The sequence below is a fragment of the Acinonyx jubatus genome, chromosome A1, assembly GCF_027475565.1.
Source record: "Acinonyx jubatus isolate Ajub_Pintada_27869175 chromosome A1, VMU_Ajub_asm_v1.0, whole genome shotgun sequence".
Taxonomy (NCBI): domain Eukaryota; kingdom Metazoa; phylum Chordata; class Mammalia; order Carnivora; family Felidae; genus Acinonyx; species Acinonyx jubatus.
The window spans coordinates 153,332,257-153,355,985 of record NC_069380.1 but is presented as its reverse complement, the minus strand read 5'-3'; positions in this window follow the sequence as shown (position 1 = coordinate 153,355,985).

Sequence of the window (23,729 nt, the reverse complement as noted above, 5' to 3'; positions counted from 1 at the left end):
CCCCACTATCAACCTTCATGCATTGTTGTGGCTGATGAGTGAACAGTGCCCTGCCATTCCATGTCATAAGATAAGATAGTTTTACCTAATCACAGAGTAGCTGGACATTCCAATCATTCTGTAATTAAATACAAATTTCCTGTGAGGAAAACCAGATTCACCAGTAAGGTTGTGGCAGATTGTATATTCCCAAATGACCACAACATCATTTTCCCCGTGCTTTTCTAGAACTTTGCCATTCCCCCAACAATAGGCAGTCTATGTCTCTTTCTATTGAAGCTGGGCGGGCTTTGTCAACTGTTTTGACTAATAAAATATGGCAAGAGTGATGGTATGGGATTCCCAAAACTAAATCAAAAGAGGGGGGTATGATTTCTGCCTGTTTCTCTCTCTGGGGATGCTTTCCTCTAGAATGCAGTTGGTATGCCGTGAGGATGTGCAGGCCACATAGAGAAGAACCAAGACCGCTATCAGTCACCAGTCAGCACCAACTTGCCAGTCATGTGAGCAGGCCATCTTGTAGGCAGATCGTCCCGTGCTCAATTGGGCTGGCCCTTCTGATTGCCGTGTGGAGCAGAAATGAGCCTTCCCCGCTAAGTCCCACCCAAACTGCAGATCCATGAACAAAAACAAATGGGCGCTATTGTTCAAAGTCTTTGTTTTTGGTGATTTGTTATGTGGTAAAAGATATTAACCATCACTTTATGAGATAGAGGTAGTATAATGCTCATTTTATAGAGTAAGAAATAGAGGCATCCAACAGTTAAATAACTTGTCAAGGGCACCCTAGTGGTAAATAGTAGGGGCAGATTGTCCAGACTCCTTCACAACACAGCTTCTCACAGAGGATACAACACTGGCTTATCAGTCGTGGTATGGCAGTAAATAGCATGAGGTCTAGAGACAAATCGACGGAAATTGAATGCCCACATAGTGCAGAGCACTGATTTATATCCTGGGGGAATCAGCAGTGAAAGAAACAGGAAAATCCTTGCCTTCATGGAGCTTCCTTCCCAGCATGTGAGAGATAATAACATAAAACCCTTAACATGTAAACCATTTACCCCAATGTCTGCTACATAAAAGCAGCATGAATATTATAGGTTATTGATATGATTATTGAATGTGGAAGACTGTGGTTATTATCTGTGGCCCTGATGTTATAAATAGTATTGTCTGTCCATTTGAATGTATGCATTTCAAAGGATGAGAAACATTTGATTTCTGTGAGAAGAACACAAATTTGAAACTGATCAAGATAATTCTAGCAGATCATACAGTAGCTAGTGTTTCATATTCAGCTATTATATAATGGCCTCTAGGACTCTGTGTACCTATAAAGAGGTGTCAGAGGGGTTATGAAAATAGCTTTATAGATACTAAAAAAGATACTCCAACAGTAGGTTGACTGTGCTTGAAAAAGTAAAATCTTGATGATCAGTGGTGTAACGGTGGGCAGGAAATGTGTTGATAATTGAAGCCAACAGATAGCCCTCAGCTCCCTGGTTCATCAAACCTTTTCCCAGAACTGATAAGCAGCAAAATTGGCTGGTTTAAATTTCACTTCCTTTTATTGCTCCTGTGGAGATGCTAATGAATAATAGACAAGGAGAGGCAAGAACCCAGGTAATTAGTCTGCTGTGGATGTGTAGAGCTGGGAGGGACCTTAACGTCTCCTCTGGTCCGGTTCCCTCATTCTAGAATTGAGGAAACTGAAACCTTGAGGTGCTAAGTGTCCCGATGGCACATGGCTTGTGAGCATCTGAGCTGAAGCTAGGTCCCAAGTCCCAAGTCGCTTATTTATAGCTTTCACGGATTTTCACTTAGTCTCACTCCTCCCCATATCAGGAACTGCTAATTGTCTGGGGTCTGTGTGCAAGTAACTAAGTTAAACAGACACTAGGATTTCTTTTTCAATATCATGATCATTAAACACAGGGCCAGAAAGGAACCTTGGTTTTCCTTTAGCCTGACGCTCAGAATTCCAGCCCCTGAGTGCTTTTCAAGAGATTGACTCCACCTGGAGTGTGCTTGGGCTTTTTAAAATTCTCACCCTGGGAGCTTTCCCATGCAAAGGAAGCCCCTTCAGTCTCATGGTTGTTGGAGGAGGTCATCGAGAGGCCATGACCTCTAGTTGACCCTCAAGCTACATCGGGCAATTAGAGGAGGTTCTTTGCTACCTTCGCTGTGCTTGGAATGTGTACTCTCCCCACTGTTCCCACAGTGGGAGCTGTTTTCAAGGACATAGACTGAGAGAGCAATTGTGTTGTTGAGTCCGTCGGGATGGTATATGATTGAACCCAGTTAAGGCTTCTATATAAACTTTTAAGATTCCGGCCTGGTGGTGTGGAAATCTACACATCTCAAGGGGCCCAAAGCAAGCCTTGTAAGTAAGTGCCTTTGCTTATTAAACCTTCCACTTGCCAGTCTGGAGTGGATTTCCCCTTACTTGGATGTCTCCTTGCTCTCTTAGGGTCAGTTTGTGAACCAACAATGGTTGGTGGGGATGCCATGAAGCCTTCTGTGACCACTGTGAGCTACTTTGTTGGTTCTTCTCTCAATTTACGTTGTATTACAGCCGCATATAATAACTTCTGTTCTACTTTGGAAGCTCCTTGAGGTGCCTCAGTTGCTCAGTCAGTTGAGTGTCTGACTCTTGATTTTGGCTCAGATCATGATCCCAAGGTCATGGGATCTAGCCCTGTGTTGGGCTTCATGCTGAGCATGGAGCCTGCTTAAGATTCTCTTCCTCCCCCTCTGTCTCTCTCATCCACTTGCACTCTCTCTAAAATTAAAAAAAAAAAAAAATTGTAAGTTCTTTGAGGACAGACAAGCATTACAGTGAATGACTGGATCAACATGGTATCATCTGTGAGTACAAGAGTCTGTACATGAGATGATACATATCATATATCTTTCCCACTTTAGTAAGAAGTTTCTGACATGTCCCTTTCAGGGTGTTGTAGCTAACCACTTATATTAAGTGGCATTCCCATCAATGACAAATTGTGAGTTCATGTTTTCAGTGTCAGTGGCAAGAGTAATAAAGTAAGAGGAAGGACACACTTTTAATCAAATAACTACTAATACACAATTGGCATTATTAAATGATTTCATTTATTCATTTTATAAATATTGGGATCACTTACTAGGTAAAAGATGGCAATGTGAGGCTCCATGTTAAATAAAAAGCTGAATAAATATACATAATTGACTCTAATAGTATATGATAGTATGTCCAAAGCATATTTTTTGTAATGCTTTTCCTGCCCCTTCTCATAGGAGATGGAAGGAGGAATAAGGTCTGGAGAGGTGGGTTGTTATAGTTTTAATTTACCTTTATAGCCATTCATTGGAAACCAGCTGTGCTTGTATAACATGTAACATACGTAGCCAGGATTAAGAGCTGACTAGTCAATTCTATAGCGTTCTCTTTTCTTTCTTTCTCTTGCCACTTTGGGCCTCACAATCTTAATTTCAATAGTCATTTGTGTCCACCTTATTCAGATATCTATCTCTTACAATATTTGAAAGGAATGTTAAACTGCACATTTATAAAGACAGTTGACAGGTTTAAGTGAATAAAATATACTATGTACAAGAATATATGTGCATGTATTCTGAATTTTTGAGATTAACTTTTCATTTTTCATCACTAGGAATTGGTAAACTCTTCAGTAAGATATAGTTTCAACATTTTTTTTCTTGTATAGTTTGAATTTGTTTTCTTCTCTTTTTTGCCCAGATGTATTGACTAGGTTGCTGGAAGGATCAAACATGTAAACAACCACTTCAATAAAACATGGTGTTTTCCATAACTGAGGTGTATATAGAGATCACAGGGAAATGATCCTTAAGTTTTGCTTGAGGAACTAGAAAATTTCTTGACAGAGTTAAACTTTCAGTTGAATGTTGAGAATAGGAAGGTGTTTTCTACATGCACAAATGGAAGTAGGGAATCTTAAACTGAATGAAAGGTATTGGTTCAGTTACTCAACCACTTAAAAAAATTAAAAAAAAATTTTAATGTTTTTTTATCTTTGACAGAGAGAGACAGAGCATGAGCAGGGGAGGGGCAGAGAGAGAGGGAGACAGAGAATCTGAAGCAGGCTCCAGGCTCTGAGATGTCGGCACAGAGCCCAATGAGGGGCTTGAACTGATGAGCTGTGAGATCATGACCTGAGCCGAAGTCAGACACTTAACTGACTGACCCACCCAGGCGCCCATACTTATCCATTTTATTGAACATTTATTTATGGACCATCTTAGATAAGACAGGCATTGTGGTAGGTGCTGGAGATACAAAAACGTAGACATAGTCCTGGGTATTGAGGAGTTGCTTGGAGAGAAAGATACAAATAGATAATTATAAGACTGTGAGTGAAGTGAGAAAATTATGCACGGAACTTCATGGTAATAAACATGAAGGAGTGAAAGAATATTTTATGTTCAGAGAATGAGAAGTATAATTGAACCTCAAGAATGGGGCAAACATAGGTAGAAGCCAGCCTGGTTGGGTGTGAATACAGTGATGTGTGAAGAACTTTGAATGCACTTAAGAGGCAATAGATTCTACCTGTCTTTGATGGCAAACTCCTGAGGAATTTTTGCGCAGTTAAATTTGCTCTCATTTATGCATTATATCACGTATTATGCTCTCATTTATACATGAAGGGGACAGGCACGGGTTCGGAGACTAATGCACTAGTTCAGGCAAGAGGTAATACATACCAAGACTAACAGTAGCAGTGAGGATAGAGAGAATGAAACTTTTACTAACGGACTTGATATGAGGTTAAAGGAGAAGAATAAATATAGGATAAATATAAATAAAGGCCAAGTTTCTTGTTTTGCAATGAGTGGGAGGTAGAACATGGAGATCAAATACAGTTTTGAGGGAACGATGAGTCACCATCCGTTGGCCTTTTCAGATGAATATAATCTACCAGGAAATTAGATTGAGTCTGAGGACAGAAATACTGCTCTAGGCAAATTAGGCTGGGGAGACAGAGGAGAGGTGGCGGTAGAAGGTAGCACTGCTTGGGAAGCGTGCTGAGGGTAAGAAGAGATGAGGGACAAAGAATTTGGGAAACTTCAGAACTTAGAAGGAGGGCTGGAGAAGATGAACTTAAAAGGATGCTGGGAAGAAACAGCCACAGGACCAGTGGAGGAAGCCAGACTTTCGTGTGTGGAAATCGCGAGAGGAAAGTGTTTCCGGGAAGGACTGGTCATATTACACTCGAGAGAGCTCAAGTAAGGTAAAGGCTGAAAACTACCTGTTGAATTCACTAAGCAGGTCATCAATCGACCTGGTGGTAGCAGCGCCTTTCTGTGGAGGGAATGGAGGCGTGTTCCACTGATTGAGGAATAAACAAGAGGTATTGAGATTTTGAAAGTGAATTCCTTTCTGTGGCAGCCCGGATGTGAACAAAAGAGCATATTCAGGGTAGTGCCTGTGGGGTGGTTGCATGATTAAAAGAGACTTTTTGAAGATTTGGTGATGGTGTTCAACTGTGTCCATTCCCAGGGAGAAGGGAGGCTACAAGATGGAAGGAGTGGGGATAACTAGCAGCAGTATCTCAGAAGAGGTGGAGCGGAGGTGAAATGAAGCTACTGTTTCTTTTCTGTCTGTTCCACGCTGTTCTTATCCCATAACACACTGAGCAGGGCAGGTCACTTCCTTTTGAAAGCTGAATATTAATTTGGTCTCCATATGGTACGGGATCTGTGGTGTTGAATTCAAAGGAACACAGCCTATCTACCAAAAAAGTAAGTTACATTTTTTATTGGTGTTTCTCCAAAAATGCCTAGGGTAGGGGAAGTACAATCCTAATTTTGAGTACAACTTTAAAAAATTTTTTTAAAATATTTATTTTTGAGAGAGAAAGAGAGAGACACAGAGTGTGAATAGGGGAGGGTCAGAGAGAGAGAGCGCAAGACACAGAATCTGAAGCAGGTTCCAGGCTCCACATTGTCAGCGCAGAGCCAGATGCGGGGCTCAAACTCCTAAACCGTGAGATCATGACCTGAGCCCCAGTCTGGCACCTAACCGACTGAGCCACTCAGGTGCCCCGAGTACAACTTCTTAAATTTCTCTTTTTGAAATCTCTTCCTCTTAACAATACCCCCACCCTTGACTTAGGATAGCTGCATTCACTATGGAGTTTCCATAGCATATTGCAAAGAGGAGCACACCACAATTCCTTTTCCAACCTTGCTCCTTCTTGCCCAAGTCACGCACTTGAAACTGACAAAAATCTCGCCTGCTACATATTTTCTAAAAGAAGTTTACTAGCAGAGGAGAACAGAGAAACACATGGAAGTAAGAGGAATTGAAGCTAAGGCAATGGCTCAGGTGTTCTCAAACTTTCACATTCATCAAAATCACCTGGAGAGTTTGTTAAAACGCCAATTACTGAACTCCACCCCAAATGCTTGTGAGTCGGTAGGCCTAGGGTGGGCCCAAGAATTTGCATTTCTAAAAAGTTGTTGAGTAGTGCTGTTGCTTCTGGTCTGTGGGATACACTTTGAGAACCTAAAGTGGGGGGCTCAAACTCAAGGACCGCGAGATCATGACCTGAGCCGAAGTCAGACGTTCAACCGCCTGAGCCACCCAGGGGCCCCTAGAATGCTATTTCTTAAACCAGGATATGAGGCACGGTTTTTATGGTTTTTATTAAAGGCAGAAGGGCCAGTCTGGTTGTTAGAAGTTGTGAAGCAAGGCCTGCTTTATGCTGAGCTAGCTACTGAATTACTGGCCCAGGTTCTTTTGCTTTTTCTGATGGGTTTGTAACTTGTTTCACAGTTATAGGAAGGGTTACATACATACGTGGGTGGTAGTTGGGTGTGTCCGGGAGATGGGATTGGAGGCATTCAAGGGCAGATAGCAAGGCAGGTTTTCATGTATGAATTTACAAAGGACACACTGAAGTGAGGCAAAAATTATTATTCCAATTTCTCCCCTAGAGGGTTGCAAGAAGTTTTGCAACTCATCCGAATTTATTTTTACATCCAGGCTTAAGTATCTTTGCTGATCCTCTAGGAGTTTTTTTCTACCTACAAAGTACTTAAAGGTGTCTTTTTATGAGCAATTATGTAGTTTATGAGTCTAATGTCTATGACAGCTTTGCCCAATATTGAGAAATGGTAAATATCCAAGTGTGCTTCTTAAAACTTATTTATAGTTAAGTTATACATGATTCTGGATCATGTATAACTTCAGTGAAATTTGAGCCATATATTTCCAGTTCAAGTTAAATAACCAAATTTCCATACTGTTGAATAACTCAACAAATTTTGTGCTTAAGACACCCCCTAAGAACTTGTTAATGTATTTTTTACAGTGTTGTGTTCTGCAGAAAATGTTGACTTATGTCCAGATAAACAGATGACTAAGTAGGGAAAAATACTAGGTGAATGAGCTTTTATTTTTATAAATTCTGATATAATTTTAACACAGGTGAAAAAGAGGTTTCATTCCCCTAAGACAGAATTTTTCTAAGGAAATAATATTTAGAAGTCTTCATCATGTTTCTGTGTCTATTGCTATACAGTTGAGCAAGTTAGATTGCAAGGAAATAACACATTTGTGAGAGGAGAAAAACAACAGACACATAATCACCTAAACTTTGGACAAACCTCTGAAATGGAAGCCAATATAGCAATGAAATCACAATGAAATTATAAATTTATGGAGGAAAAGCTGGGAGGTTAATTTTACCCTTTAAAACCTCAATGAAGCACAAAATTCAGGGGAAAAACTAATAATTATGACTAAGAATTGTAAGATTTGGAACATCAACTCAGCAAATGAAGACATTACCACATGGCAGACATTAGCCAATAAAATGCATCCAATCACTCTAAAATGAGCTTATAACGCAAAATGTGAGCACTGTGGATTTCCAGAGAGATGGTGCATTTATGAAAATAAATCCATTTATTACTTTCTGTGACTGAGCTCATTGAATCCACATTTACTGAGCATAGACAATGGCCTTGCACTGTGTGAGGTGCCTAGGAGGACTGAAAGAATGCATCAGGTACAGATCCTGACCTTAAGCAGATTACAGTTTAGTTGGAATGGGTGATTGGAGGGAAAAGACAGTAAGTAACTATAAGATAAGGAGAGATGCCAAATATGAAAAGAGAGGCAGATAGAGGAGTGTGAGGGTGAGGGAGGAGGCAGAATCTAGGATGATCTTCCAGGGGGAGAAGCAATTGAACTGAGCCTAACACCATATATAATATTCTTTGATTTTTATTTTACATTTTCTCAAAGTGCATACTGTATAGCACTAAACTGAAAATGGCATGACATACATGTTTTCAAGTGGCAATCTCATATCAAACCAACACACCTGAGCATGCAAATCAGAACAAACAGGAGTATCAAGCTCATTAATGGATCTAAGTCAGCCTAAGCTAGTTTTGTGCAGCAAGCAACAAGGTTCCCCTCTATTTCAGTGATTTACTACAACTACAGTTAAGACAAGAAGGATTATGTATGGAAAGGTAACTTTGAAAAAGTGAGGAAAATGGGTTGGAGGCAGGGGAGAACCTTTACAGACTGCTGGAATAAGTTGGGGCAAGTAATGATAAGGGTTTGTACCAATACATTAGCAGCACGATGGGAAGGATGAGATAAGGTCAAGAGATGTCACAGGTAGATTTCATTGAACTATTTGATGTAGGGACTGAGAGAGAATGAAGAGTTAAATGTAATTCATATCTAGTTTGGTTGACTGGGTGGATGATGATGCTATTAGCCAAGAAGATTTCATCATTTACCCAGAAGCAACCAGCAGGTTTTGGGGTGAGTTTGGTCGTGGTACTCACAGCAAAGATCACTTGGAGGTATCAACCACATAGTAAAAAATACATATTTGGGTCCATGAAGAGAGACAGGACTAAACATGTAGATTTGGAAACACTTGGTCTCAAGGTAACAGTAGAAGCAAGTTGTGGGATGTCTGTGATTTCCCTGGGAGGAGAGAGCTGAGCACAGAACTTTGGGGAAAGCCTACACTGAGTGAAGAGGTGAGTCTAGAACCCAGCTTTGCTCTTTTGTAGAATAGGCTTTTATTAGTTTTCTGGCGCTGCTGTAACTAAGTGTCACCAATGGGGTGGCTTAAGCAACATAAATTTCATAAATATATGGTCTCCCAGTTCTGGAGGCTAGAAGTCCAAGATCAAGATGCCAGCAGGGCTGATTCCTTTTGAGGGCTGTGAGGGGGAATGTTTTCCATGCCTGTCTCCTAGCTGCAATCTTTGGCTTTCCATAGCTTGTAGGTGTATGGCCCGATCTCTGCCTCTTTGTGTGGTGTCATCCCTGTGTATGTGTCTCTCTCTGTGTCCAAATTTTCCCTTATTTATAAAGGCTCTGATCCTATTGGATTAGGACCCAACCTAATGACTTCATCTTCACTTGTTCATGTGCCAAGACCATATTTCTAAATTTTTTTTTCAACGTTTTTTATTTATTTTTGGGACAGAGAGAGACAGAGCATGAACGGGGGAGGGGCAGAGAGAGAGGGAGACACAGAATCGGAAACAGGCTCCAGGCTCTGAGCCATCAGCCCAGAGCCTGACGCGGGGCTCGAACTCACGGACCGCGAGATCGTGACCTGGCTGATGTCGGACGCTTAACCGACTGCGCCACCCAGGCGCCCCTCATATTTCTAAATAAGGTCACATTCTGAGGTACTGGGGGGTCACAACTTCTACCTATGAATTTTGAGGGGACAAAATTCAATTCCTGATAGGCTTCTTCTACCCCCTCCTCCCAGAATTTTTGGAGTCAGGAGAAAGAATCCAGACTGCAATAGCCTGAGAATTAAGAGAAGATCAGAACACCAAGGCTGCGAATGTAGACTATTTATTTGGAACTATATCCATTACAAATCAAATGGTGAGAGCTAGGGCTCCATGGATGATACAATTTCCAGGACAAACCACTTTAAGTTTGCCAAAGAATCATTCAAAGTCTATGGTATCTTAACAGTGCTTCCTGCAAGATTATTTCTTTAGCCTAAAACATACGGGCTTGTTTATTTGGTGAATAATGGTGCATGTCCCTAGAACATGAGTTAGTAGTCATTCACTTTGCATCTAGTGTAATGTGCTCTTTTCTGATGAAACTTAGAAGTTTGAGTTTGAAAAATGATGTGTCTAAGAGAGTATGGACTAAGCAATTTTAGATATGGCAGAGCAATAAAAAACATTCTTGCCATGGATTCATTGGAGGTGCAAGGACACAGATTAACCTTGGGAGGTGTATTATAGCATTTATTTTTTCAAAAGAAAGGGAAGACTTGGTATTTAAATTCTCACTTTCATTTGAGGAGGGAAAATATAAATCTTGGGATGTCTGAAAAATATTAAAATGTTCACAGAATTAACCGTCAGTGATAATATCAAATGTCACATTTCTACTTTATCACATATTGGGAGAAACTGAAATATGTAACCAAATGGCATACCAGGCTTTTCTTATGGTGTGTTAATTTTATACCAAAATTTCTGGGTGTAAGTAAATGTATACAGTTTTGTTTTGGGTCCTAGATGATGTGGTTTGTGATTTGCAGTTGGATTTAAAAGAAACACCAAGGAATTCAAGTGTTTTTGTAACAGCATTTTAATAGTATTTATCTTTTAGTGGCATTTGTTTATCCTCCTGATTTCCCATTGTTATTTGTTTTTTGGTTTAGAAATGATACATGTTGAGAGAGCAACCAATAGAATATATTTTTACTAAATATTCTACATTAAAATCAGTGATGCTTCTAGAGCATTTAGATTCTGAAAGAGCAGTTTGATATCTTAGGGTCTTTGGTTCTTTTTTTCGCAATTTGTGTAAGTGAGATGTGCTGTTCCTGGGGAAAAATTGTGATAATGTAGACGGATGTTGAACTTTCCTCTCCCCGGGTGAAAATTCAGAGCATCCAGCTATTTGTATGGGGTAGGTTTTCCAAAAATAGGCACAGAGTGACCACAGTGGCAATTGAACTTGTGGTCCAGCTGTGTCCAGTATGATTTTTCTATCATGCTTGCCTGATTTTTCTCCATTCCAATTGGTCTTGGGGATTTGTCCTTGCCTCTCAACCTTGTGCTTGGTACTGAGTCCCTTCTGTTCTCTTCCCCTGACAGGTGGAACAGCACCTCTCCTTGTTTCACCCACATCTCTACTTTTGTTCTGAAGGCAAAAGGACTAAATCTTGTTTTATGAGAAAACATTAGACATGTTAGGTCAGAACAGAGTTAGTAAAAATCATACTGAGCTTCAAATTAGGAAACAAGGTGAGATGTTCACTAGGCTACTCATAGCTGTGTGTTCTTAGACACGGTATTAAACTCTTAATCATCCTTTGTTCATTAATCTATTGGCCCTTCCATCCACTCATCTGCTTCTTTCCAACAAGCATTTATTGAATGTTTCTTGTGTTGTAGGCACCGTGTCAGGCACAGATGTTAAGATAAAACCTACAGACCTTTTCTTCAAGGAGTTCATAGATGAGTTGAGAAGAGAAAAACCATAAATTATGGTAGGAGTGGTAAGTGTTAGAGTAGAGATAATCATGTGTAAACGAGGAGGTAAAATAATATGATTTCTAATGTTCTTTTTACTTCTATAATTATATGGTTCCAAGTCTATAAAAATCCTAAAAGCTGTTCACATGCCTTTCGACTTTGGGATAAAACGGGACTGGAGATATAAAGATAAAAAGTCAACCTGTTTCCTCCACTTAACAGGCCCCTGACTTGAAAGGAAAATAGATGAATAATTGAACGTGTGTATGTGTACACTTTACCTGCTCCCGGAGTCCTTGGACCACAGCATTCCTTATTACTGCAGGTGATTAATGGCATTGGCATCCTGGCACCTTGAACTATAATTTGTTCAAAGTAAGGAGAATGTGGAAGTGAGTGAGTGGTAGCACATGTGGTGCTAGATGGAGTGGGGAAAGAAAGGTAGAACTTTATAATTCTCATTTCCATATGTTAGAGAGGTGAGGGGAGTCATCAGGAAGGTGAGAGCGCAAGACTCCAGAAGTGTGCTTGGTGTCCCTTCCTGCACCCACAGACGATTTATGAAGAGCGTAGGCAACACAAGACGTACGGAAATACATGGCAAAAAACTGAGCCATAACAATGAATGTTTGCCGTTCTCTGTTACGTATAGACACCATCTAGGCTCTGGTAGAATCATGACCTTGTAAGACTAAAACTTCTCTTTAGGCAGTTGCGATGGTTAGTGAATATTATTCCAAAAGTTTACGTCAAATTCTTTTCAACCGCTGATTAAAAAAAACAGGCAACTAAGAATATTTCAGTAGGTACACTTTAGGTGTAATAAGACTCATATGATTGACATGTTTAAATGGGCAGTGTTTAATCAGACAAACAATCGCTGTTGAAGAATTTCAAGCAGAGTTAATATAGTTACAGAGTATCGGAAGGCCCAGAGGCACTGATGGGGTGAGGTTACCTAAAGACTAGTATCTATATAGAAGCGCTACCAACCTCTGGGCCCAGAGGCCCAAAGGAGAAAATGATGTTACCTAGAGTCTACACGCAGCTGAGGCTGCTGATATTGGAACTGAGTTACCTGAGTACAACTTGGCGCCACGCTTACCTGTCACTATTGCAGCTGTTGAAACTGCCATTAGAATCCAGACAAAATGGCTTCTTGTGCTCTCCAGCTTCTTGCCAGTGCCTCCTACTGGCAGAACTTAACAGGAATTCAGGTGGCAAGGGAGTCTGGGAAATACAGCTTTGCAAACTTTCTGCCCCGGAGTTATCAAGATGGTGGAGAAAAACAAAGGAGGAGCCAAGAGACAGTACCCTTCAGCACACTTCCTATTGTCTTCTCTCCTTGATAACCTGGTTGATGTTCCTGAAGCTTGTCTACCAGTATTGAGCCAGTGAAGGGGAGAGTGAATTAAACTGAGGGAAGGAGGAGGATATAACATAGTGGCAGTCTTGATAGAGAAAGGAAAGAAAATTAGTAGGTCGGAGAAGAGGGAAGACAGAAGGGATGTGAGGTCAGATGAGAGTGTCCTTGAATTCATACAACATGTAATTCAAACCCTTTGGGTTGGGGTAAAGTGAGGGATAGCAGAAAAATCCAATTAAAATGGTAGGCTTCATGGATTGGGGGTTAGGTGAAGCCTTCTACTTGTTTCAAGGTCTATCTTAGGAGAATTTCAAATTGCCTGAAGTTTCATGTTTATCATGGTACAACACTGACATGTTGTCAGATTATTGGTAAATGAGGACTACTTGAAAGAAGCATCTAGACAGAAGGGCTAAATAATGCCCTGGTTTCCCATGGTTCATGAGAGTATCAAGGGATTCTATAAACTCTTATGTCTCCTATTACTAAGAAAACCAGTGGAATGCAAGAAGCTTGGGACCAGGGCAAGGATGCTACAGAGGCCAGAAAGCTTGACACAGAAAGTGATAAGAAAACTGAGGTCTTTGGGAATAGGTTCCCACCATGACCCTTCCTTCTCTGAGCCCTGGAAGTACCAGGCAGTACAAAACTTAACATATTGGATACTAGCACAGAATACTCAGTAACTTGATCCAGTGGGGAACGGATCAGCAGAGGCCAGCAAAGCCCTGGATGCTAGTACACAAGCCAGAAATCTGTCCCCTGTCATCATTAGGACGTGAGACCATCTTCTTATACCCAGATAGCATCTTGGGAAAAAGAGGGGTGTAAAATCCTTCGAGAGGAGCGAATTAAACTTGATAGAGATTTGAAAGCAGTCTTTTTCAGCAGTCATTTAAGGTTGAAACTGGAAGATAGGAAAATCTTGGGTGCCGCAGAGCAAGATGTGAGGTGCAGAAATACATTTACATTGCATAAGCTTATTGTTTGGAATATCATGATATTATGAAAGATGTAATTCTCATACTTGGTTACAATAAGTGACAATACAATTTTTCCACATAAGCCTTTTTTAGAAATAATATTTAAAATCCCAGTATGTCCATAGTTAAAGAAGAATTGTCCCAGAAAATTAGTTACTTTTGAATTATTGCATTTATTGTTTCATGTGATATAAAATAACTTAAGCTAATTTTCCAGAGAAAGCTTTTATTTTATAAGTATTCATTATTTATGCTATTATGAAAAGGGCTATGTGGTATTTTTAAGGACCTATAGAAAACATGATCTCTTCTGAGAGGCTCATAATCTAAAGTGATTCATTTATTTGTAAAGATAGGGTTATTGTAAGAACAAAAGGATAGTCTTTATTAAACTTTATAAGCTAAAGGAGAGGAGATTGTTTCCATTCATCCCCATCTTTCCATAATGCTTTTGTAATGGGAACAAATATTAAAATGATCCATTCTTGTCAAAAGGGGGTATATTCAGATTTGGACAACTTAATAAATAATAACAAAACTCTTAGGCTACCCACCCTGCTATGGGACCTTGACCCCAGAGGGGCCATAGTAGCATGAAGTATTGCAAAAGCCCATAAATTACATTTTTACTTTTTAAATTTGATTGTGGGAACTACAACCTTAAATTGTATTAAGTAACTACTGAAATAAATAAAATAATAATTTAGAAGCAAAATTGTTATACGCTTGTGCTTAGATTCCTAGACATAATGTATACAGACTAGTTATTTGTGTCTGTAAATGCGTGATGATCTCACAATGAGTTAGTTTATAGTTTTGTGCATTAACTTCTCAGGCTGCTTGACTATCATTTTCTGCTGGCTATATTATATTATTGGGTCACCATAATACTAAACTGTAGGACGTTTTAGCTGATAATTCCTGAAAAGTGCTTACTTTTGAAATAAAAAGCAAAGCAAAAAAAAAAAAAAGCCACAATGCTGACTGAAAAAAATATTTATATTTATATTAAACCCCTCAGCTAGAATCTCAGACACATCACTGCTTAAAATGCAGTCACCTGACAAAAACAGTTCTAATTATTACCCCCTTGGGCTAACATTTTTCAGAGTGACTGGCTAAAATGCACTCCAGCTCATAATTTCTGTCTCTGACAGTGGAAGACATAACCTAGTTTCCTCTAATGCAAAAGTCTCTAATCTAGAGGGCAAGACCTTGCTCCATATAACACTGAAGGGAGAAAATGCAATTTGAGCACAAGGAAATTGCACACATAGTTTGATAGTTCTACCACTCTCAGAATTTTTTTTTCCTCCTTGGGTTTAAATGTCTTGTTTTATTTTATACTAAATTATGACCTGGCTGAAATTGCTATGTTTTCTTTGTCATATTCTCGAAACCTGGAAACCTCTTACTATAAAAGTGAAGGTTATACTATAGTTCCATACTTTCATTTTTTCAGGGGGTGGGAATGTTCGCATTTTGACAGTTCAGCAGTGAAAACATTAAAAGTTACTGTGCTTGCTACAGCAATATTTTTTTCGTGTTGAATAATAGCTCTTTTGTCTTGGCAAATGGAGCATATATACTGCATTAGAAAAAGGTAATTAAATCGTTTTGAAATGACGAAAGTGCAGATTTTTGACTTGGACTAATCAGTAACAATTTCATTGTTGAATCTGTGAACGCACAAACTTTTATGATTGCTGGGAGAGGTGAATTAACCTCACATTGTTCTGGTTCACTTCACAGGCAGTGGCTGAGTAATGCATTGCCCTGAAACTGATAAGCCAGAAGGCTAAAGAAGTTTCAAGGAAGTTAGTCAGAAGTCTTGCAAAGAAGGGGGCGATCAGGGTACAGTGCTGGGGATTTTCATTAACAATTTTTATTTCTGTGAATTGGAGACACTTCACCCCCTTTTCTATCTCTTTCTGCTGACAGCTGCTGCTTAACACCTTCCTTCCAGCTGGGAGGGCAGCCGGCTGGCTGCATCTGCGGCTAACGCCAGGATGGCTCCTTAGCGAGCAACCGGGGCATCAGTTTCCTCCTGGAGACTGCACATGTCACCTTCACGTCTCATGCATCTTCCATCATTTATGTGAATATATCAAGGGGCTCTGGTAGAAGGCACTAGGCTATGAAAGTGCAGTCTAACCGGTGACTGAGAACAAAGGCCGCCTTTAGCTACGAATGATTCACTACAATGGTAAAGAAGAATACTTTCTTTTTTCCTCCAAAATGACTTTGAATCCTGAAGATTCAGTGACTAGACTTCCCTACTCAGAAAATAAAAATGAAAGAATAGCATAGAGAAAGGATTATTAAAAAGAAGCCCGATTTTGATAAACATGTACACAATTTTATTGGCAATGTTATTTATTGACAGTGTTAGAGGTGAACTTGTAATTTCAGGGGAAGGTATATACCCAGCAGTTCTCATGCATGCTACTGGAACTTGTCTCTCCCAAATTTCTCAGCTTCCACCAGAACATGTCACAGTCTGATCGATCCCATCACTAAATATGGAAATATGGCGTGCTAATTTGGACAAGAGTAGAGTGCATTATTTTAAGAATTATGTGACTACATCTAACAGGTAACTTGAAAATATCTTGTGTGGCTCATACACGGGTTTAATTCAACGAGTCAATAAAGAGACTCCATAGTTCATCTCTAGAAAACAAAAACATTGATTTTATTTTTCAGTCATGAAATTATAAACTTCAAAATGTTTTTGAAAGGTACTTGTTTTCCTAATATCCTATATCATCTGTGTCCTTGGGAGCAAATAAGAATAATGAATGGGATTAGGAAATATTTTCTGCTTACCTATGTAACCCTGAGATGCACAGAGAAGCATCCCTATCTCTCCCCACCCCTGGCCTGTTTAGGAAACTGACTTTCTCTCAACTAAGGTAGCATTAAAAATATGGAGAGGTTGCAGCCCAGAAACAGAATGGGCATCCAGTGTACTAATTTACTAGAGACTTACGGACACCATTTTGAGGAAACTCAGAGCATGGACACATTTGGCAGTGTCTTGTATATATCAAGAATCTTACTTAAAAGGGGTTTATATAGTACATTTGGTAATTGTATTTAAAATTAAGCTGTCAGTAGAGGATACATGCTAAACTTTGTAAAAAAAATAGTTCACAGTAAAGAACAATTATATACTGAATATAATATTCTGGAAAATAGTTGGGTATTAAACTTATCTTTATTAATATTAGTTATAGGTCCACAGGACTCTGTCACAATCTATCCTTTGTTTTGTTTTAACCTCACAATATTATCCCTAAGGGAATTTGAAAAATAGTATATTAAAAAGCTTGCTTCTAAGTTGTTCAGTCAGGTCTGTCTTTCATAACCTTAATAGTTTCTAAATATTTCCAGATTTGGGTGTATGATATTGTCAGAACAATTATGAAATACTTTTAGTAGTACTGTGTCGACATGGTCTTTGGTAGTTTTAAAAAGGCCTCTATTAACTGCTTCAAAACATGGAAGATACTAAAAATAGTTTAGAAATTAACTCCACTAAAATTAATGGCCCATCCTTCCAGTGTTAGCTTTATATCTTGCATTTATTGATGGTTTACCATGTCCCAGGCACTTTGTTGAAGTGCTGTATATGCATTATTCCATTTAATCCTCAAAACAATCCAAAGGAAAAGTTACCATTATTAGGTCCATTTTTATAGATGAGGAAACTGAACACATACAGGGCATAGAACTTGTCCAAAGGTTCATGGTTGCTAAAATTGAAAAGTTGGTATAAAAGCCGAGGCAGGCTGATGCTGTGTTCTTTGCCCTTATATTTTGTTATATTGCTCTTTACTAGTTACTTTTGACTCAAAAACTATGTTAACATATAAGACAATTTTTTTTTATAAAAGTCTAAGGGTAAAATTCATTAAAAAGCAAAATAAAGATGGCTCTGTAAACCAATGACCCTCTCTCCTCCATCACTGATCTTGAACTTTGGTAATAGTGTGGGGAACATCGTCATGGACAGAGCTGTACTATATGTCATTTGCATGTGGCAATGCTAAATATGAAGGCACAGGAGTAAATGTGCAATTTTGTGGAAATGGGCAACTGTATATTTTTTTCTGTTAACATCTTAGTGAGATTTCTACATAATAACAAGAGAATATGGTTAAATTAAAATATTGATCTACTGATACCCAGAATAATACTATCTAGTGAAATTACATACTAAAATAGATTTGTTTTTTTTTTTTTTTTTGAGAAATGAAATCATGCTTTAAAAAAAACATTCACTGGAGTTTTACATTTTGATTAAAGTATGAAATAAATCCTCTGATGAAAATTACTTTGACAAAAGTGAATTCAGGTTAAAAACTGTGAATCATGAGTTTTCCAGGAAGCATTTTATTTTGACCTAAATGATATCTGAGAGATGAACTTCAAGCTGGATACATTTTTAACATGATAGAAGTGCGGTGGCCTCTCGGTGGGTGTCAGAGAGGAAGCACTAGAGAAGCCTTTATGTACCAGAGTTAGGCTAAGGGGCCCAGCAGCCTGAGGTCCCGCTGGTCTATTCCTGATTCTCTCTTACAAGGAAGGACAGAAAGCAGAAAAAGCGAAATCTACTGAGCAGATTATTTTCATTTATAGACTTCATAAATGTCACAAAGTTAATGTAGAGGCAATTAATAATCCTCTTTTTTTTTTTTTGGTAATAACATGCAGCAACTACAATCTTGTTAACATTTTTGTCAAAGGTGAGAAAAATGTGTAATTCTTTGGTTTCTCACATTTGTTTTGGGGGGCAAACAGCAATTATTTTGTCATGAGAACCTGTAAAATAAAATCCCAATAAGATTCGTGTATACAAATCTATGCAAACCAATAAATAGAAAATATTGGCAGAAAAGGTCTATTAGTGGAAACCAGTTTCTGACAGTTTGAGATTCATATTCTTCAATGATGTGCTTTGTCTACCTTTCCTGTTTGGTTCATATGGACATCCTCTGGAATATATGTTTTATGCATGTGTACACACATATATATCACAGAAAGTAGTCTGGATTTTAGTGAACATTTCAGAGGCTAGCAATTACCTTTTTCACGTAGCATTTCACTTCAATCCAGTATTATTTGTGTTTTCTGCTCCCTTCTGTATAGACCACAGTAAACATTTGGAAGGCATTTTGTATGGCAAGTTTGTGTATTGCAATTTTTGAGCAATGCAAACATCCCCCTTAAATAAACGAAAACAGATCCCAGAAAGGGTATGCTTCCAACACATTCCCCAAAGATCTGAGTGCCGCTGTGCATTCTTGCTCAATTTAAACAAACTAAACTTCAGTTAGTCTCCCCTCCCCTAATGGGCACCCCCACTGGGAACATTGTTAGGTTACCACCATGGACAAGGCCGCAGTACAGCTGGATCTGTAAACAAGACCATAATCCGCATGAAAGAACCCTCAGAGTTTTGGCAGCACTCGCAGTGTTGTTAACATATTGTGCCAAAGCAATAACAAAGCCGTCATTTTTAAGTTTGTTCACGGATTTGTATTAATCAAGAAATTTTCCAGAAATTACTTCTAAATGAGGAACCTTCCAGAAAGTTACCATTTGGCAAGAAGGTTTCCAGATGCCTTTTTTTTGCTTATCTGCAACATATTCTTCCAAATAAATTACAAATTTGTGGAACTTCAGTCGAGACAGAAAACACATTGCTGCTGTGTTGGCGGAAGGAGGCTCCCTTCAGTTCACTCCCTGCTTCATCAAAGCCTGGCTAGTGCTTAGGTCATTTTTTCTTATTAGGAGGAGGAGGCCAGGCCATCTAACTTGGCATTCTGGTGATAAACATTAAGTATTGATACTTGGATCAGAAAAGCAATTATTAGATTACAGTCAGAACTGCACACTAAGCATTTAGGAACAGACCAGGAGAAGGCTGTTGGACCTTTGTTGGAATTTAGTTGTTGGTTTTTATTGGCGTATTAGGCGATTGATTCTCTCAAATTCAATCTTTTTCAATTCAGACCCTATCTTCAAGACTTGTGCACAAGCAAAACTTCTGCAAACTGTTATGTCTGCTCTATAGGAAAAAGGGAAAAAAGGATGAAAAAATATTTTTACAAGTATTTTCAACATTGCATTATACCTTATATACCTTTAATAGTTTTTCACGTACATCTTGTGTGATTAAAACAATCCTGGGTAAAATAAACTTTTAAAGTATGCTAAAAATTCAAAATGCAGGTAGGGGGGTGGTTCAGCCTTAACAGAGGGTGCATGTGTGGCTCTAGTGATGGTTACTGCATACGAGATCGGAGGCTGTGTTGGGAGGTGAGGACCCATAAGTGAGTTTATCACCAATCGTGTGTGTGGAGTTTGGGTTGTGTTTCATCATTTAATCATGTCCATGATACATTTATTTTTGTTACAAGAAAAGAAACTCTTTAAAGTGATGACTAATAGTAAATAAGCCCTTTTTCAGCTGAAGGCAACCCCCAACCTTCAAATTACCCTGGACCTGAGTACATCTTTCTTGTTTCCTCCTATGGTCCATTTTCTTAAAGCACCAATATATCATGTTTATATTCTGCCTTGTTTTAAAGTTACTTGTGTTCATTTCTTATTTTCCCTTTGAAAATGTAATGTTCCTGGATGTCTCTCCAAATGTCTAATATGGTGCTTTGTATGTAGTAGACTTTGCAGGAATGCTTATTGCAAAACAAAACAAAACAAAACAAAAAAAACCAAAATCTTTGTCTGCACACATAGCACTTGAGAAGGCACTTTAAATCGTTGAGACCACCAGCATTCTACTGTGTCAATTATTGCTCCAATTGAATTAATAATACTCCAGTAGTCTTCTAGAAAGCTACTCACTTAAGGGAGGAGGATCCATAGTAAATGATAATTAATAAGCATTGCAAAGATGTGAAATAATGACAGAATCATAACTTCAGTCTTAAAGTATACAGTTGTTCTCCAAGAAACAAAAGAGCTAGGCAAGTCCTTCATAATCTTTTTGGGAATTAGCACCCTCTCCCCAAAGAACACACACTTGAATTTTTTTCCAAGTATTTGACTATTCATTGTTGTGGTTTATGTTTGACATATTAATGCTAATTTTTTTTTTCTGTGTATGCAGTTGTTTTCTCTAAGGAATATGTATTTACTCTTTATCTTTGAATTAACTCTTCTTTGAATGGTCTATTACTGTGTGAGATTGGGTGTATTCACCTAATTCTGTAAGAGAGCTTTCACCGGAGAACACCCTCGTTTATGTTGGTGGTGACCCAGTGATGTGGTGGATTTTGTTTGCTTTCAGTCAATGGCCAAATCACATTATTCATGTGGCTGTATTGGTTTAAATCACCTAGAATGAATTTTTACAAATATTTAAAAAAAAATTGACCAAAGGTGAAATGAATCCACGGTTTGGAAATGAACTTTTCTTTTGTATTAATGGAGACTTGCCAAAACTAAGATAAATAAATTTTTATTTCAGCCCATGGGATGTCTTTAATCATACTCTCAAACTTTCTTTATTTTTAAATTATTTCTTTATTTTTAGAAAAGGACTTCTTTAATATTATCCTTGAAATTCATAACACTTAATTCCTAAACAGAAGCCACTGTAGATTAAGATACATCCAAAGGGTAAATTCAAGAAACAAGCCAGAAGGAAAATTAGTGGGGCACACACAACAAATGTGATCTAAATTCTACCAGCTGAATATTCTCAAAGCTGTGCAGATCCAGCCCTTGTTGAAGGTGGTCCAGGGGAAGGATTCCTTGTGTGCTGGGAGGCCAGTGATGGTGGCAATTGTCATCACAAACCATTTGAATCACAAACCTTTAGGGTTGCCTCAGCCATTTTTAGGTAAGATCTGTTACTTACTAGAAAGAACAATTTAAGAAAATAAATAAGTATTGTTTATAGTCAACCAATGTTAAAGAGGCTCTCTCTGGTAAACAACAGTTCACAAAAGCAGATGTGAAGGCTTTCATTGTTTCTTATGTATGTAAAAAGTAAAAACGAGCCCCAAAAAGCTGAAACTCTGGCCCAAGCATGTCAGCTAACAAAGAAGGTAGCAGGTCCCTGTCTCAGCTGCTTTTGCCTACCTGACATCCAGTATCCCTTCACAATTTTTACTTTAAAAGACCCTATAGGGGTTTTGCTTTAGAAGTGATAACCAAACATTTGTCTGCATACTCTAATCACAATTTTGGGGAAAGTGCGGAAGATGGACAGTTTTTCTGTTACTGATCACACTATTTGGTAAAAGTTATAGGAGGATTCAAGAATCTGATACAGAGGTCGAATTGTAGAGAGAAATCACAGTGGTGATTATGGATAATAACTAGGGATAATGGGGGGAAATGTAAATAGGAAAAGGGGACAGTTCCGGTTGACAATGGAAAAATGTTATGCTGATGAGAAAAGACACATGTGAATACACAACAAAACACAAACCAGCGTGTGTGCATACACACATTATGAAAGCTATCATTCCCTTAATCTGGCCAGTGGAAGATGAAATTTTCCCAGGAGAGAGAAGCCATTGAAAGATTAACAGTAACAACAAGATGGCAGCTTGTCTTTTGTTTGGGAAAGGGAAGTCATCTAACTGTAGAAATTCAGAAGAAGGTTTAATGAATCCATTGTTTATGTTATTTATTTTTTAAATCAGTGTTGACTTGTAGAGTGATCTGGACATACAAGGTGAAGTTCTTAATAAGGTATTTCTGTGATACTACCATAGCTTTATACCATGATCATTTTAATTAGCTGATTAATTAGTTCTTCTTATGTGCTGGGGTACTGTATTTAGGCAATGATTGGCCAAAACAGAGAAGGTCTCTGCCTTTATGGAGCCTATAGTTTAGTTGGGGAGCAAGCAATAAACAAATCAATTGTATTTAATTATAAATTGTGGTAAGTTCTAGTTTTGCAAACCTTAATTTTTATAATTTATAAAGCAAGTAGTGCTTATTCCTGGGAATTTTGAGTTCTCTTCCTTCCCATTTATTATTAACATTTATTCAGTACTTATGAGCACTGTGTTAAATCTTTATGTATTGGCTTATTTAGTTCTCACAATTAATTTAAAGGATATGTACTGTTGTATATATACAGTATGGTTAAATAATGTTCCCAAAGACATACTACTAATTAGAGTAGGGACTGGATTCAAACCTAGGGCTGTTAGTGTGTAGAGCTTTTTCTCTTAAGAGCTTTGCTGCACACCTCTCTGATTAGACGATAAGACCTATGACTCAATATGCCAATATTTCTAATTAGTTGCTACTTTGTCATATATATTTAAATGTAGGAACATGCACAAAGAATCAACAAGGGAAGAGAATTTCTCTACCCTACCCAGGGTCATCTTTACTATATTATTTCTCTCATCACACAGCTGGGCCGTTGAATGTTGCTATAGAAAATCACAAAACTATTCTGACTGGATCTGTACAGAGTCATGCTTTCTAATTTTATGGCTGCTCACAATTCTTTTGCTGACTCCCTATCACATTTCCTACAGCAGCATTTCCACCCCATCCTCCTTCTCAGCAAAAGCCTTTATTTCTGGCTTGACTGATTAATGTTTGGAAGTGTGTTCTATTGGAGAACTCTTTTCCTGGCCCTCTTGTTTCCAGGTTTTGCAGGAATGAACAGCTTTGGAGGAGTACTTCCTGTTTCCCCCTGTACTCCTTACTCTTATCCCTGAGAATGACTGATTTAGTTGATTGTTGGTGCAAGTAGACTCTGACATCTAAAAGTCTACATTCTTCTATTGGGAAGGTTGTATGTTTCAATTCACTTATTCCTTTGCTTACCCTTCTTTTGGGTCTTC